This window comes from Periplaneta americana, unplaced genomic scaffold (assembly GCF_040183065.1).
Source record: "Periplaneta americana isolate PAMFEO1 unplaced genomic scaffold, P.americana_PAMFEO1_priV1 scaffold_21, whole genome shotgun sequence".
In the NCBI taxonomy this organism is placed as follows: Eukaryota; Metazoa; Arthropoda; class Insecta; order Blattodea; family Blattidae; genus Periplaneta; species Periplaneta americana.
This window is the reverse complement of record NW_027185502.1, coordinates 2,127,719-2,143,629: the sequence shown is the minus strand read 5'-3', so window position 1 is coordinate 2,143,629 and position 15,911 is coordinate 2,127,719. Positions and strand designations below refer to the sequence as shown.

Genomic DNA, 15,911 nt, shown 5'->3' with positions numbered 1-15,911 from the left:
AATTTTTACTCAAATTCTTTTTATTTTTGGTGCAGATGAATTTGGTCTACTTGCCTTTTACCACAACATTCGTAAAAATAGGATTATATTCCATAGACAAAAAAAATGAAATCTAGTAAGAAGTAATATTTTACATGGACCAAATAAAGTTTAAATACATTACCGTACGCTGCTCACATATATAATTAAGCAATAAAAATATGTGCCGTTATCTTGCTGAATAATTAATAGCCTGTTTAACATGTATGTGTCGCGTGTACAATTCCATCCCTGACTATCATTGGTTCATTAATACACGCACCGCAAAGCAGACATAACATTTTATTACCTTCTAATATCATTTAATTTAACTACATATCGCTCATTCACCGTTAGTTTCAACAGGCTGTCAGGTTTTCTGCGCGTAAGAGTCTGTTTTAATCGTGCCTTATCCTGCATTTGTGCCCAATCCTCGATTCATTCTGGAGCTTCTGTAGTGACGTAAAATCTACGTATGTCCATCTGAAGGAACTATACTTTCCAATGATGAAAGAATTATTCAAATCCATTACATAATTCCATAAGATTGTCTCATACAAGCATACAAACACACTCTCTTTATAATAATATTTAGTAGAGCCTATATTATAATCACACATAGCCTAAATATTATTTGAATAAAAAGAGTTATTAAATGAATATTAATCCGATTGTTGTCCATGGCCGCTTCAATTAAATGCAGCCATTTGCTTTATCTTTTTTACTCGTATAATCTGAAACGGCAATGACATACAAAGCAGTGTTATATTAAAACTAATGTATGTCGTTAAATATCAGTCCTATCAAACTATTACACAGAATAAAACTTATCGGAAATCATTTTTAAAGAAACCTTTATCATGCAAAATTTTGCATGAAAATCAATAATAAGGGAGATATTTCGATTTATTTAATTCAGGTCCCCTTATAACGCCCTTTTAAATATAGTATTTTGAATGTCATACAGCCTAAAATCTAACTTACATCGAACTTAAGTTATATTCCACTTACCATATAAATCGGTTCAGCCATTATCGCGTGGAAAGGTAACAAACATCCAGGCAGACAGACAGATATACAAACATAAATTTCAAACAAGCCATTTTCGGTTTCAGGATGGTTAATTGCAGATGTTATCACCAATTATCTTTGGAAAAGAAAAAATTACCAGAAAAAATTTATTTTACAGATTTATTAGGCCTATTAGTATAGATGACGTTATGGTAACAATAATAACTGCTCGGTACCTGGTAACTCCACTGGCAGCTAGAAGGTATCACGGTCCCGGTCCCCCTCTGTCCTATATACAAGTGTACAGGCTAGTTATTATAAAATCTAGATTGTCTTTGTCAGAAATTTTTTGCCTTGGACATGTTGGGGATTTGAAATTATTAATATCCTTCCAGCCAGCTATTTGCCAGAATACGTCACTCGAGTAAGGGACTATATTGAGTGTAACGCAACTCAGTTATACTAAAAAGAACACTAAAGCTTAATATATGCTATGAAGAATAGTAAAAGGCATTGGAATATTAGTATAGCCATATCTTTCAAGCGTAAACTATTAATAGTTTATTTTCTTTTTATAGGAGCTGTTGTCTGATAGCGAGGCCAGCCTCTCCAGCAGCTGGTCCAGCATCCAGGTGAGTAACTCTTCAGTGTACACAGATTAGAGTGCACGAGCCTGTCTGCACCACTCGGACCATACTGCACAAATAAGAGTGGCCGCCGCTGTGGTCCAACATATATATAGCCTATTAGACGATTCCGTCATATCCTTATGTCAATATCGTTATATTTTTCGTATCTATTAAGTTCAATTATTAAGCTGTGTCTTAAATAAACGTTCAGCGTTAATTCATGAGCAATGTCGGGTTCAATTTCAAAGGCAGACAGCAAAGTAAGTGCGGTACGAGTAGGAACACATTGCCAAGAAGTTATGAACTTGGCAGTGCAAACTGAAAATAGCTTCCAGCAAGTTCAGAATCATACCCTGAACCCCGTATAAGTTCCTGCAGTAAATGCAAACGTTCACTATTAGTTGTTGGGCATACAGGATAACACATCCAAAATCAATAACTGAATTAAACAAGATCAGCAAATAATATGTATACTAATAATACAATTACTGCTGCTGCTGCTGCTATTATTTTTTACATTACTATATTATTACTACGGTACCACCGATATTACTACCGGTAGTAATAATAATAATAATAATAATAATAATAATAATAATAATAATAACAATAACAAATTAGCTTATGTTTTCTTTTTAATAGGTGGATGTACACAACCTATGGTCTCTGACCTAATTCCCGCTGAATTTAAGTTATTTATGTGTTGCAATTTTTAGACTTATGTGTTATTCTTCATAATTCCCTTTCACGTTATTCGATAATTGGCTTGAAATGTTCAACTTCTTTGTACAACTGTTCATTTCTTCTTCACTGTCATCTTTCATATTCAAGAAAACAACAGAGCCACCTCAAACAACAGTCATAAAAGAAACCACACTTCTTTCCTGACCACGGTATTGAAGCTGATCAAAAGTGCTCATGATGTCCCTCTTACGCCATTCCCTGCAAAATTCTTCTCTCTCCATCTGTCTCCCTTTCCGTTGATCTGTATTCTTTCTGGGTGCTAGAATGACTGACAGTACGGCATGAAGGTTCGTTAGGAAATATGGTTGTTTAGTCATCATTAGTTAGATTCGAAATTTCCCGAGGAATACGAAATGCATCACGATTTACGATAAGAAAAATATATTCCCTAATAACTAATCAGGATTCAAAATATTTTATGTGTAACACTGTGATTTTAGGAGGATAGAAACTGGTCACCTTACCCTATTATCTCCTGGCTTAGTTTCCTCATAAGTGCTGCCCAGTTTGTATCATTTGTGAGGTTCAGACCTGTCTTCGGATAGTTGACTGAACAATAACAAACTGTAATTTCCTTAACTTGGAAACTGTCGCGATTATGCACCTAAACCTTTGTCGCATGAGGTTGCACTTTTCGGGAACTTAAACGTTGAAATATGAGACAGATGCACTATTAGAATTACAATCCGGTACACAACACGAACGACCCATTTCACGACGCAATTAACACCAGAAAACATCATAAGAAAACCACGTGGTAAACATGCTTCGACCGCCACCGTACCGGCGCCATTTTAGCCACTATCGATACCTGCTTTAAGGCCTGAGTATTGAAGATTGTCTTGGATGGGCGCTAGGAATTCATCTGCATCGTTTTTCCTGTAAGAGATTACCACAGTGTTCCTAAAACTACTTCGTACACCTCCCATTTAGCTGTCTGTAAGGCTGTAGATACGCACACGGTGTGTTACGAAGGAGTTCTGCCTCTGGGCAAAACCCTATGGCCAGTTTCTCCAATAATGTTTAATTTGGCTTAACAAATGAAGAGCACAGGAAAAGAACGTGATTTGTCCAGTTTACTAAATTTTTCAGGAGAACAATTTCAAAGTTTGAAACCAAATTCCATGGATAGTAACGAGAAATTAATGAACATTTAAGGCAGTATGGAAGAACAGGTTATGTAAATGGAGTTGCATTTAAGTTTGCATCCTTATTATTGAAAATTGTAGTTTTATTGACATTTATGTAATGTCATAAGTTACAGGGAAAAAACGTGCTTCTTATTTACGGAGGAATTACTTTTAGATAAAATATTACAAGTAAAGCTGTTTTCTTAGTGAAACGTGTTTGTATGTGTGTTTGTGCATATTATCTGTGTATGAAAATTTTGAATTAACATTCAGAATTTCAAAATCATAGGATTGACAGACATTAAAATGATAACATTGATAACATAACGTTTAACATTTTCTCTTTCCTATTTTAACTTTTTCTATAATGAAGTGGAGTAGGGCCTAATAATAATAATTAAAAAAATAAATTAATAATAATAATAATAATAATCATAATAATCATAATAATCATAATAATATGCACAGGTCATAATAATTATAAAGATCGCTTTTGTCCAATGTTCTCCCTAAATGCACAGGGGCTAATAATAATAATAATAAAGATTACTTTTGACGCAAAAATACATGCACAGGGGATAATAATAATAATAATAATAATAATAATAATAATAATAATAATAAAGATCATTTTTGACACAAAATGCACAGGGGCTAATAATAATAATAATAATAATAATAATAATAATAATAATAATAATAATAATAAAGATAACTTTTGTCCCAAAATGCACAGGGCATAATGATAAAAAAGATCACTTTTGGCCAATTCTTTTCCAAAATGTATAGGGACTAATAATAATAATAATAATAATAATAATAATAATAATAATAATAATAATAATAATAATAATAATAATAATAATAAAGATTACTTTTGACGCAAAATAAATGCACAGGGGATAATAATAATAATAATAATAATAATAATAATAATAATAATAATAAAGATTACTTTTGACGCAAAATACATGCACAACGGATAATAATAATAATAATAATAATAATAAAGATAACTTTTGTCCCAAAATGCACAGGGCATAATAATAAAAAAGATCACTTTTGGCCAATTCTTTACCAAAATGTATAGGGACTAATAATAATAATAATAATAATAATAATAATAATAATAATAATAATAACAATAATAAAGATTACTTTTGACGCAAAATACATGCACAGGGGATAATAATAATAATAATAATTTATTTATTTATTTATTTATTTATTTATTTATTTATTTATTTAGAATACTAACGTGCAAAACAACAGCACAAGGCCAATTACAGTTTAGCACGATACAAAACAGAACAAAACAACAAATGATGATGAGCATGAATGATACAAAATAACAATGAGATGAAATAGAAACAATATAATGGTCTACATAAATCATTGATCAAATAATAATTATAAAATTATAAATTAGGACAATGAGAAAATTGAAATAATGGAATAGTCTACATTAATCAATTGACCAAATGCAAGAAATAAAATGGACAAATAATTATAAAATTAGATCAGTGAGTTAAAAACTCAAAGATATACTACACATTAAATGGATCCAAGTTGAATCCATGCAAATTAGCATATTTAATGCATCTGCAGACCGAGAGAGAGATTTAGGATTCCTATTATAAAACAATTTATGAAATCTTAAACCCTTAGCAGGAATACGAAGACTGATATTGCTTATGAAAGATTCACAATCAATATCACCCTTAATGACTTTGCAAAAAAATAAATAATCAAGATCCTGACGTCTGGTGAACAAACTACTGCAATTGAAATAATTGCATTTAATCTCATAGTTATAATCGGAATTTGGTAAAAATCTATAAGAACACAAGGAAATAAATTTTCTTTGAATATTCTCCAATTTAGCCGAGTCAGTGGAAGTAATGGAGTTCCATACAACAGATGCATATTCAAGCTTGGATCTAACCAACGTATAGTATACAATTAATAAACACATAGGAGTGGAAAAAGAATAAGTTATAGACCTAATTAGACCAAGCATTCTTAACGAATGGGTATAAATATATTGCACATGATCATGGAAATATAATTTTGAATCAAGTAAGACACCAAGATCTCTAATACAATCTTTCTTAGTAATTACGACATTACTGAGAGAATAGTTAAATTTTTGGGAGATAGTTTTCCGTGAAAAGGAAATAACAACAGTTTTGGATTGATTAATTTTCATTCCATTTTCAACAGACCATTGTGATATTGAATTAATGTCATTTTGAAGAATTTGACAATCGACCAAACTATTAATTTTGCGAAAGATTTTGAGATCATCCGCAAATAAAAGGCAGCTAGAACTTATTCTTTTACTTATATCATTTATATATAACAAAAATAATAGAGGTCCCAATGTAGACCCTTGAGGAACACCGCATAAACTATTAAATGGAACCGAGAGAGAATTACCTAGTCGAACACAAGACTGCCTATCTGTTAAATAATTTTCAAACCAATTAACGTAGTTAGTGGAGAGTCCAAAATTACTTAATTTATTTAATAAAATTTTGTGAGGAACAACATCAAATGCTTTGCTAAAATTAAAATAAATTGAGTCAATTTGACCTTGATTTTCAACTATAGGCATTATGAGATTAAGATAGGAAACTAAATTAGTAGTAGTAGATTTCCCTCTTGTAAATCCATGTTGGGCCGAATTGATCTTATTTTTGACATAAAATGAAATGTGTTTGTGAATAATTTTTTTCAAAAATTTTAGAAAAATTGTTTAGGATAGAAATGGGTCTATAATTAGTAACACTGTTTTTATTACCATTTTTGAAAACTGGAATAATGGATGCTTCCTTCCAAAGTGACGGGTAAATATTAGTTCTGTGGGATTACTATTAGTTTTTCGAAAAGTTTCTACATATTTCCAAAATTTATTTGGTTCGTGCTTTAGGTTATCATCAATTGATTGTAACCATTTGAATTTATCAGATTTAATCATGGCTTTGACTTGTTTTCTATAATTAGAAAAAATTTGATAATGATGATCAGTTTTATATTTTTTGTAATTTGTATTAGCTTTATTTATTTTTTTTCTTTATAAGCTGACGTAAATCGTTTGAAAACCATTTAGGATAGTGCGATTTGTAACAAAGGTGACAGGGACACAAAGGGATATAACATTGTTTATAATTTGAGACAAGGAATTTTCAGCAGTGTTTACATCAGTGTATGATAATAATAATAATAATAATAATAATAATAATAATAATAATAATAATAATAATAATAATAAAGATCACTTTGTTCCAAAATGCATAAGGCCTAATAAAAATAAAGATCACTTTGTCCCAAAATGCACATCTCATCCTAGAGTGGAAGGTTTGTGTAAAACACTCTAGCTTCGTGTCCGCGAAACTCCTTCAAAATCTGAAGGTCCTAATATTTTTCCTTCGATATTACCAGAGACGTTTTGTTGTTATAAATAATGTTACCAATATTGAAATTATTAACAGATACAAAATAAATTATTCAAAATAATTTGTATTTTACCTCTGTAAGCAGGACATGGGTACTCTTCAGATTGCTGCTCTCGAAGGCACAAGCTCCATTACACGTATCTCGATGTTGAATGAGGCGGGGTGTTCTTTTGTGATGATTGCCTCTGTGATGGGCCTTGTAAGAAATGATCATTTCCTCAAATATTTCTGCTGCAGAAATGACTCCCAACTTCCGATCATAGCTTGATTGACCACCACAACATCAAAAGGCTTAGGTTTACGTCGAGGATCCGCACCCAATCCATTGGGAGTTCTGCTACTGCTTTTGTATTAATCAGTCCTATATTTTATCACGACTGTTCCCTAATGGGAAAAGTTACTTTCGCTGTGTTCAGAAGTTTGCTGTCACTCACGAGATATTAAGATGCCTCAGAACATTATAATTCTTGTTCTGGCCTGAACATGGATCACAAGTAATTTTCAAGATATCCGACTGTCTTGTCCATTATTTCTGTCACAAAGTGATTTAAAAAGGTTATGATTTCTTTTCTACCATTATCTTCAGTACAAGAATAAAACACTCCAGTCGCATCTGAAAATTGATGAATATTGAAAGAGTAAACAGATAATTGCCTTCTGTAATAGTAATAGACGTCACTACTACTAATGTTCGGTAAGCATACATTTGTAGGTAGTCCATGTAAATTGCTTGTTTCTTCAGACTTCGGACTTCTTTCTGGTATAAAATGTTTCAACTTTGAGTTTGTGGACCTTGTTGTTTTTGGTGATCTTATTAATTTCTTCCGAAACTTGTTTTTTCCATGTAGCCATCTAAATTATTTTCAGACAGTCTTGCATTCAGGATTTTCATCTCAGCTGTGTACTTATCACAGGTTAAGCATGTATCACTCCTTGGATACCCAAACGCTATATTGAATTTGGTGTTGAACACTATTCTATATGTTTCATATGAAATTATTAAATTTTTGATACTTTTTTCTTGAACATTTTCTCTGATAATTCTTCTGAGAGATACAATTTCATCGTTGTAATGACTTATCGCCTTCGATAAACTGGAATTATTGTCATAAGGCCAGTCAGATGTAATGATTGTTGATTCCAGTCCTCTAAATCATTAAATTGCCTTATAATACTTGATATTTTTTCAGCACTTTTTTTCTCAAAACGCTTTAACTTACAGTTCCAGTCTTCTCCTACTTCATGTGATTGAACCCTTAATTTCTTCATGAGTGCAGTCATTCTCCCTCGTACTTGTTTTTCTTGAAACTATTAGAAGTTAAAGTCTCTGAGTTTCATCCTCAGATGAGGTACTCATAATTCAATATATATTATTTAATAATATTATTATTATAACTTAAGTGATGAAATTACAACACTATACCTTTAAACTGAAATTCTCAAATTAAAAAGGTTTATGCTTATGCTTGAAGTTTATGCAGTAAGAACGAATTTTCTCATTATAGCAATAATGCAAAACAATGGAATATTATTTTTACTCCAATTCCTTTATTCTTGCTATAACATGCATGCCAATCCGTGAGGAAACTAAAACTGAAATCACAGAAACATCAGTGAGAGGAGTCCATCCAGCTGCAAGCAGGGATACGAACAAGGTGCGCAAGACATGGAAGGGGTTCAGGCGGCGTGCAACATGTGGCGTCCGTGGGAAGACCGTCAAGTGAAATAGTTGTAAATAATAGTGCCAATCAAATGCGGCCCCCATAGGTAGGGGAAAGCCTGTTCAGAAACAAGCTGCGCATGTTATTCAAAATGTTTTCACATAATTTAAAAATGCTGGAAACCAATCACCACCAGCAGAGACAGTTAATGCGACAGGAGTACCGTTATCGACAGTGAAAAGAATAATTTCATTAAACTTGTCAAGCTTCGAAACCCCGACAAAGAAATACTGGCTGTGTAAAAAACTGTCCAAAATAGACGATTTCGATCGTGATTAGATTCGGTCAGCCGTGTGCCAACTTCTTGAACAGACTGCGCTGCCATGGTGACATGCTTTCTGCGGGGAGGACGAAGGCAAACGACACGGGATATGCATTTCCTGATGACAGGACAACGCTACATAAAGTTCTACGATCTATGGGTATTACATTCAAGGCACAGAACAGACTAATACCTGCAATGGAATCCCGAAAAATACAAACATGGCGTTCCGAGTATTATGGACAGAAAGGGTATCAAGACCTTGCTGAGATGAGATATGATACGATACGCATACTACTATGTTTAGTCGATGGACTGATGGTACTAATTTGTGTGACGCAATATTTTCTACCGGATAGGGGGAAAGACTTTTGATTTTGCACATTGAAAGAAGGAAAGGATTCGAATGTATTATTTGTAATGGAACTGGTAATTCATTGTCCTGTAGGCATATCTGTACCCATACATCATAAATTGTAACCTTACTGCCATAAACATGTTTGAATTAAGTATCATAAATATATATCTGTTAATATCTAATGACGAAGGACGCTCACAATAACGATTTGAATTGACTTGATACATTTCACAACAACAATAATCCTACACTAGTATTTAACGATATTGATTCTTGTGACAAGTACTTACTTACAAATGGCTTTTAAGGAACCCGAAGGTTCATTGCCGTCCTCACATAAGCCCGCCAGCGGTCCCTATCCTGTGCAAGATTAATCCAGTCTCTATCATCATACCCCACCTCCCTCAAATCCATTTTAATATTGTCCTCCCATCTACGTCTCGGCCTCCCTAAAGGTCTTTTTCCCTCCGGTCTCCCAACTAACACTCTATATGCATTTCTGGATTCGCCCATACGTGCTACATGCCCTGCCCATCTCAAACGTCTGGATTTTAAGTTCCTAATTATGTCAGGTGAAGAATACAATGCGTGCAGTTCTGTGATGTGTAACTTTCTCCATTCTCCTGTAACTTCATCCCGCTTAGCCCCAAATATTTTCCTAAGAACCTTATTCTCAAACACCCTTAACCTATGTTCCTCTCTCAGAGTGAGAGTCCAAGCTTCACAACCATACAGAACAACCGGTAATATAACTGTTTTATAAATTCTAACTTTCAGATTTTTGGACAGCAGACTGGATGATAAGAGCTTCTCAACCGAATAATAACACGCATTTCCCATATATATTCTGCGTTTAATTTCCTCCCGAGTGTCATTTATATTTGTTACTGTTGCTCCAAGATATTTGAATTTTTCCACCTCTTCGAAGGATAAATCTCCAATTTTTATATTTCCATTTCGTACAATATTCTGGTCACGAGACATAATCATATACTTTGTCTTTTCGGGATTTACTTGCAAACCGATCCCTTTACTTGCTTCGAGTAAAATTTCTGTGTTTTCCCTAATCGTTTGTGTATTTTCTCCTAACATATGCACGTCATCCGCATAGACAAGAAGCTGATGTAACCCATTCAATTACAAACCCTGCCTGTTATCCTGAACTTTCCTAATGGCATATTCTAAAGCGAAGTTAAAAAGTAAAGGTGATAGTGCATCTCCCTGCTTTAGCCCGCAGTGAATTGGAAAAGCATCAGATAGAAACTGACCTATACGGACTCTGCTGTATGTTTCACTGAGACACATTTTAATTAATCGAACTAGTTTCTTGGGAATACCAAATTCAATAAGAATATCATATAATACTTCCCTCTTAACCGAGTCATATGCCTTTTTGAAATCTATGAATAACTGATGTACTGTACCCTTATACTCCCAATTTTTGTCCAATATCTGTCGAATACAAAAAAATCTGATCAACAGTCGATCTATTACGCCGAAAACCGCACTGATCTACGTACGGAGTTAATCTTCTCAAAAGAATAGTGGACAAAATTTTGTACGACGTCAACAAGAGTGATATTCCTCGAAAGTTACCACAGTTGGTTTTGTCCCCCTTTTTAAAAATAGGTACGATTATGGACTCCTTCCATTGTTCTGGTACAATTGCCTTTTCCCAGATGGCAAGTACAAGCTTATAAATTTCGCTATATAATGCACTTCCACCCTCTTGTGACAAGTACGCCGACAGTAATGCACTATGCAAGTTAAACATATTTCAGTTAAATATGCGTAGCATTAATATGAATTTATCTGAATTATGTGTATTACAGCCTGCATCTGTTTGTTATTGTGTTGAATTGTTGGTAACAATCTGTGGATATAAAACAATCCATTTCGGGAAAACACTACACGAGATCTGGCAAAGCTGCAAACTCTCTTGGTTACAGGCTGGCACCATAGACTTACTAAATAACCCCTAGACCGCTCACTGGCGCTAGTGTTATGCTCCCAAATTGAACAGCCGACGGGCGGCCATTTGCTTGGTTGAGATGAATAAGTACAGGTTTAGTTCGTGTGCTATTTTTAATTGCAACAATGCACACAGATGTAAAGATAAAGAAGGAAGGAATGTTACATTTCACTGATTAGTTAATCTTTAATTTCTACAATATTTTTGGCCCGTATTATGTTACAGAAGACAAACTATTGTACTTATACGACTGTTTGTGCTTCAGGTTTCCTCTGAGTAAAGATTCCCTTAACCGAAAATGGATAGGTGCAATCCGCAGAGAGAATTTCTACCCTACAATGAATCATTCAATGTTTCAACTCATTTCGAAGATAGTTGTTACCTCTCAAACTACGTTATTACCGTATACATTGTTATTGTCCTTCATCCACTCCATATCCTTTCCTTTCTTCAAACAGCTGTTGCTTCAGTGCATACATGAGTAATAACATTATTCGCCGAATTCGAAGATACAGAATTAATAATAATAATAATAATAATAATAATAATAATAATAATAATCTTCTTCTTCTTCCTATCAAGGATGGGTAAATCCCGTTCCGAGACTAACGGAATTGCGAAGTCCATCTTGTTTGTGGCCGACCAATATCTCGTCTGCCTTGGGGTTGATAAAACATGCTTGCATTGGGAAACGATCAGGGGGCATCCGTTGTACATGCATGTACCATTGTTGTTGATAGGTATGAATTTCTTCGACCATATTTGTTGTTTCAGTTCTTTCCGTATGTCTCCGCTTCTCATTCCATCCCTTAATGTGACTCCCAGGGTGTGTCTTAGGGACCTCATTTCTGATGCTTCTATTCTTTTTCGATCTTGTTGTCTTAGCACCCATGTTTCACTTCCATAGCGAAGGGCCGGTTTTGATATAATGTTATGCACCCTGATTTTTAGATCTTGTTTCATATTCTTTCCGAAATACCTGTTTATACATCCATTTAATTTATTGTATTTCTGGACATTTTCTTCTAGATCAGCATTAAATGTAAATGCTGAAATAGTACAGCCAAGATACTTAAATGCATGAACCTGTTCTATTATTTCTAAGTCTATCATTATTTTAACTCTTCGTTGATTCTTTCCTTGCATGGCCATTGATTTTGTCTTTCTAGTAGAAATTTTCATATTATACATCTCTAGTATTCTATTTAAAGTAGTAACATTTGTCTGTAGGCTGTCTTCAGAGTTTGCTATTAGGACCTGGTCATCTGCAAACAAGACTGTAGCTATGTAATTATTATTGCCCAAATATATGCCATTCGGACTCGTCATTTGCCAGTCTTATAGTATTTTATTGATGTATAAATCAAACAGCAAGGGTGATAAACCACATCCCTGTCTTAGGCCTTGATTTACCACGAGGGGCTTTCCATTTTTATTAAACATAATGCTGGTTGAATCATATAGTGATTTAATAGCATTTATCAAGTTGGGGGGTAAATTATATTCATCCAAAATGCTCTATAATTTTTGTCGTAGGACTCTGTCATACGCCTTCTCGTAATCTAAGAACAATAAATAAGTTGGCAAGTTAAATTCTTTACGCTTTTCTACAATCTGTTTGATTGTAAAGACTGCATCAATGCAAGACCTTCCTTTTCTAAATCCACACTGGGGTTCTTGCAATATTGGTTCGACTAAAGGTTGCAATTTATTTTTAAATATTATTGCATAGATTTTGTAAGCAGAGCTCATTAAGGCTATACCTCTATAATTTTCGCATTTATTTCTCTCATTTTTCTTGTGGATATTAATAATTTTTGACACTTTCCAATCTTCTGGGATACGTCCCATGCTCCATATATCATTTAAGAGTTGTATAAGTCTGTTTTTGAGTTTTGTGCTTCCATATTTAAACAATTCTACATTCAATCCATCTATTCCTGGAGCCTTTGTGTTCCTTAGCGTTGTCAATGCATTTTCTAATTCCATCTTAGTAATTGCATTCCACTGGTTTGTATCTGCGTTATAGGGGTCTCTCTGATTATCTAGCAATGTTTTATAGTATTCCTCGGTTGGGATGGTTTCAATCTTTGCCTTATCCCTCTCTTCTGATCTTAAGTTCTTAAAGATTTTAAATCCAAATCTTTGCGGTCCGGTAATGTCATGTTCCAACCTCTTAATGAATTCTTCCCAGCTCTTCGTATTTGATTCCCTTGAGAGTTTACGCATAATAGCTCGCTTTCTTTTGTATTCAATATAGTCCTCATTTCTCTTGTTGCTAATATGTTTTCTTTTTATCCTCAATAGCCTCTTTGAGTTCTTCATTCCAAATCTTCAGTCTACAGCTCTTTCTTTTCCTTTGAGACCCTAAAACTTCTGTTGCAGTCTTATTGATAGCTATTTTAATACGCAGCCAGTCTATATTAATATCTCCAGTCCTACCTTTTAAATGGGTGTCTAATCTCTTTTTATATAGATCTTCGATGCTTGGTTGTTCTAACAATTGTATTTTAAATCTTTCTTCGTCAGTTTCTATTGCCTTTCTTTTCTTTATGAATTTCTTCGGTAATCTTATTTTGCGACATACTAAATAATGGTCTGTGTCAGCTTCTGCTCCCCTATATGCTCTAGTGTCAAGGACATGTGGCCAGTCTTATCATTTGCGATGATGTAGTCGATTATGGACTTTCTACCTCTTTCTGCCCAAGTGTATTTGTGTATTTCTTTACGTCGAGAAAAGGTATTAGTGATTCTTAGATTGTTGTAGGAGCAAAAATCTCTTAGACATTTTCCATTAACGTTCATAGTGGTTTCTCCATGTGGACCCACTAGCATTGATATGGTCTTATTGCCTATCCTTGCATTTAAATCTCCTCCTATAATCACGTAGTCATTTTTATTTGCTTTATTTACACATTCTTGCAGATTTGCGTAAAATATTTCTGTTTCTTGGAATTGCCCTTCATTTGGGAGCATATGCTCCAATTACATAATAATGAGATCGACCAGATTTAAACTTCAGAGTAATAATATGTTCATTATACCATGAATACCCTATAATTCTTTTCTTTAGTTCTTTTCTTATTAATATTCCAACTCCAGTCGAAGCTCTTCTGTTTTGTTCTACTCCAGAGTATATGAACAAGTAATCATCAATAATGTCAGATCCTTTAGTTTTCTTTTTTGTTTCAGTTACTATTAAAACATCTATTTTCCTCTTTTTTATTTCTAATATTATTTCTGACATCTTCGGAGTTATTCCCCTTATGTTCCAAGCGGCAATTGTCAAATGTTCCATTAGAGTTGTCCGTTGTCGATTAGCATTATCAAAATCCATATTATCCGTCCGGCTATAGCCATTAGTCTGTTGAGTAATAAAGTATACCCTTTTAAGCAGTACCAATGCTTAGCAGGGTTTGCCTATGGTGGGGCTGCCACCTCAGATCTGGCAGGCCCAACTCCCTGGTGTATTACCCCACCAGGAAGGGTGCCCCAAAGAGGTCTTTGCCCTTGTTACCCTGGGCATGGATCTTCGTATGTCCCTGAAGATTGGGTGCCTCTTCCGCTTGCCCAGCCATCTGGTAAGCTTGTTCCTTCATGCCTAAACAATCGTTGAGATCTTCACCCTCAACCCTGGGCAGGGGTTCTCGTTATACCCCGAGAAGCTGGGTCCTTAACAGCACAGTCACTAAATAAATTAGTGTTCACCCCCGCGACGAGAACGCGTCTGTTAAGAATTACCCAACTGTATACAGTTACAGACGGAGCACCCTGTGTACGTTGGGCTGGGTCAATAGCCTTGTCTGAAGCCAAGGCTAAAGGCATAATAATAATAATAATAATAATAATAATAATAATAATAATAATAATAATAATAATAATAATAATCCGTGGCGCTACAGTCCGTGAAGGCCCCAGACCGACCAGCCGGCTGCTGGCCTCACGCCCACATGCCGAAGCAGAGGTGGACGATCATCCAACCAGAATAGAGGTATCGTGTGGTTAGCACGATGATCCCCCCAGCCTTTACAGCTGGCTTTCGCAACCGGATTTTGCTACCTATCGTAGCTCCCGAAGTGCATCACGATTCTGGATGGGCACCGGTCCCATACACTGGCCGAAATTTCATGACAAAATTTCTTCCCCATGAGGACTCGAACCAGCGCGCATTCCGTAATGCGAGTCCTAGGCAGTATGCCTTAGACCACCACGCCACGGCGCGGGACGGTAGAAATAGATCCTGTTTAAAAAATATATATAAACAAATTTCAGAGCCTAAAAGCTGAAACATGTTCATTAATACTGCATGTACTAACCACTCATTAAGTAATGGCATAACACATTTCAAATTCATCTCCCAGAACAAGTATTAGGCCACATAGCCTGTTAGAGGAAGGAATTTTCACACCATCGTTCCTTTGGACAACTCAACAGAAACTGTATGAACTACAAAAAGTTAATTTTTTAATATCCCTGATTGAAAGTAACTCTTGTCTTAGTTACGGATTAATGAAACAGTTTTTTATACTACTGCTACTGCTCCCGTTATACTTGCTACTAATACTACTACTACTACTACTACTACTACTACTACTACTACTACTACTA

General features: G+C 34.5%; 1 long non-coding RNA gene across 1 annotated transcript in view; it reads left to right on the top strand.

Annotated features, from left to right (window-relative positions):
* Window positions 1–15,911, top strand: part of LOC138693795 (uncharacterized) — a 286,495-nt gene that overhangs the window by 171,369 nt on the left and 99,215 nt on the right. The window contains exon 4 of the long non-coding RNA XR_011330453.1: window positions 1,608–1,661. This is a non-coding gene — a long non-coding RNA (uncharacterized lncRNA). The remainder of the gene's footprint in view (window positions 1–1,607; window positions 1,662–15,911) is intronic.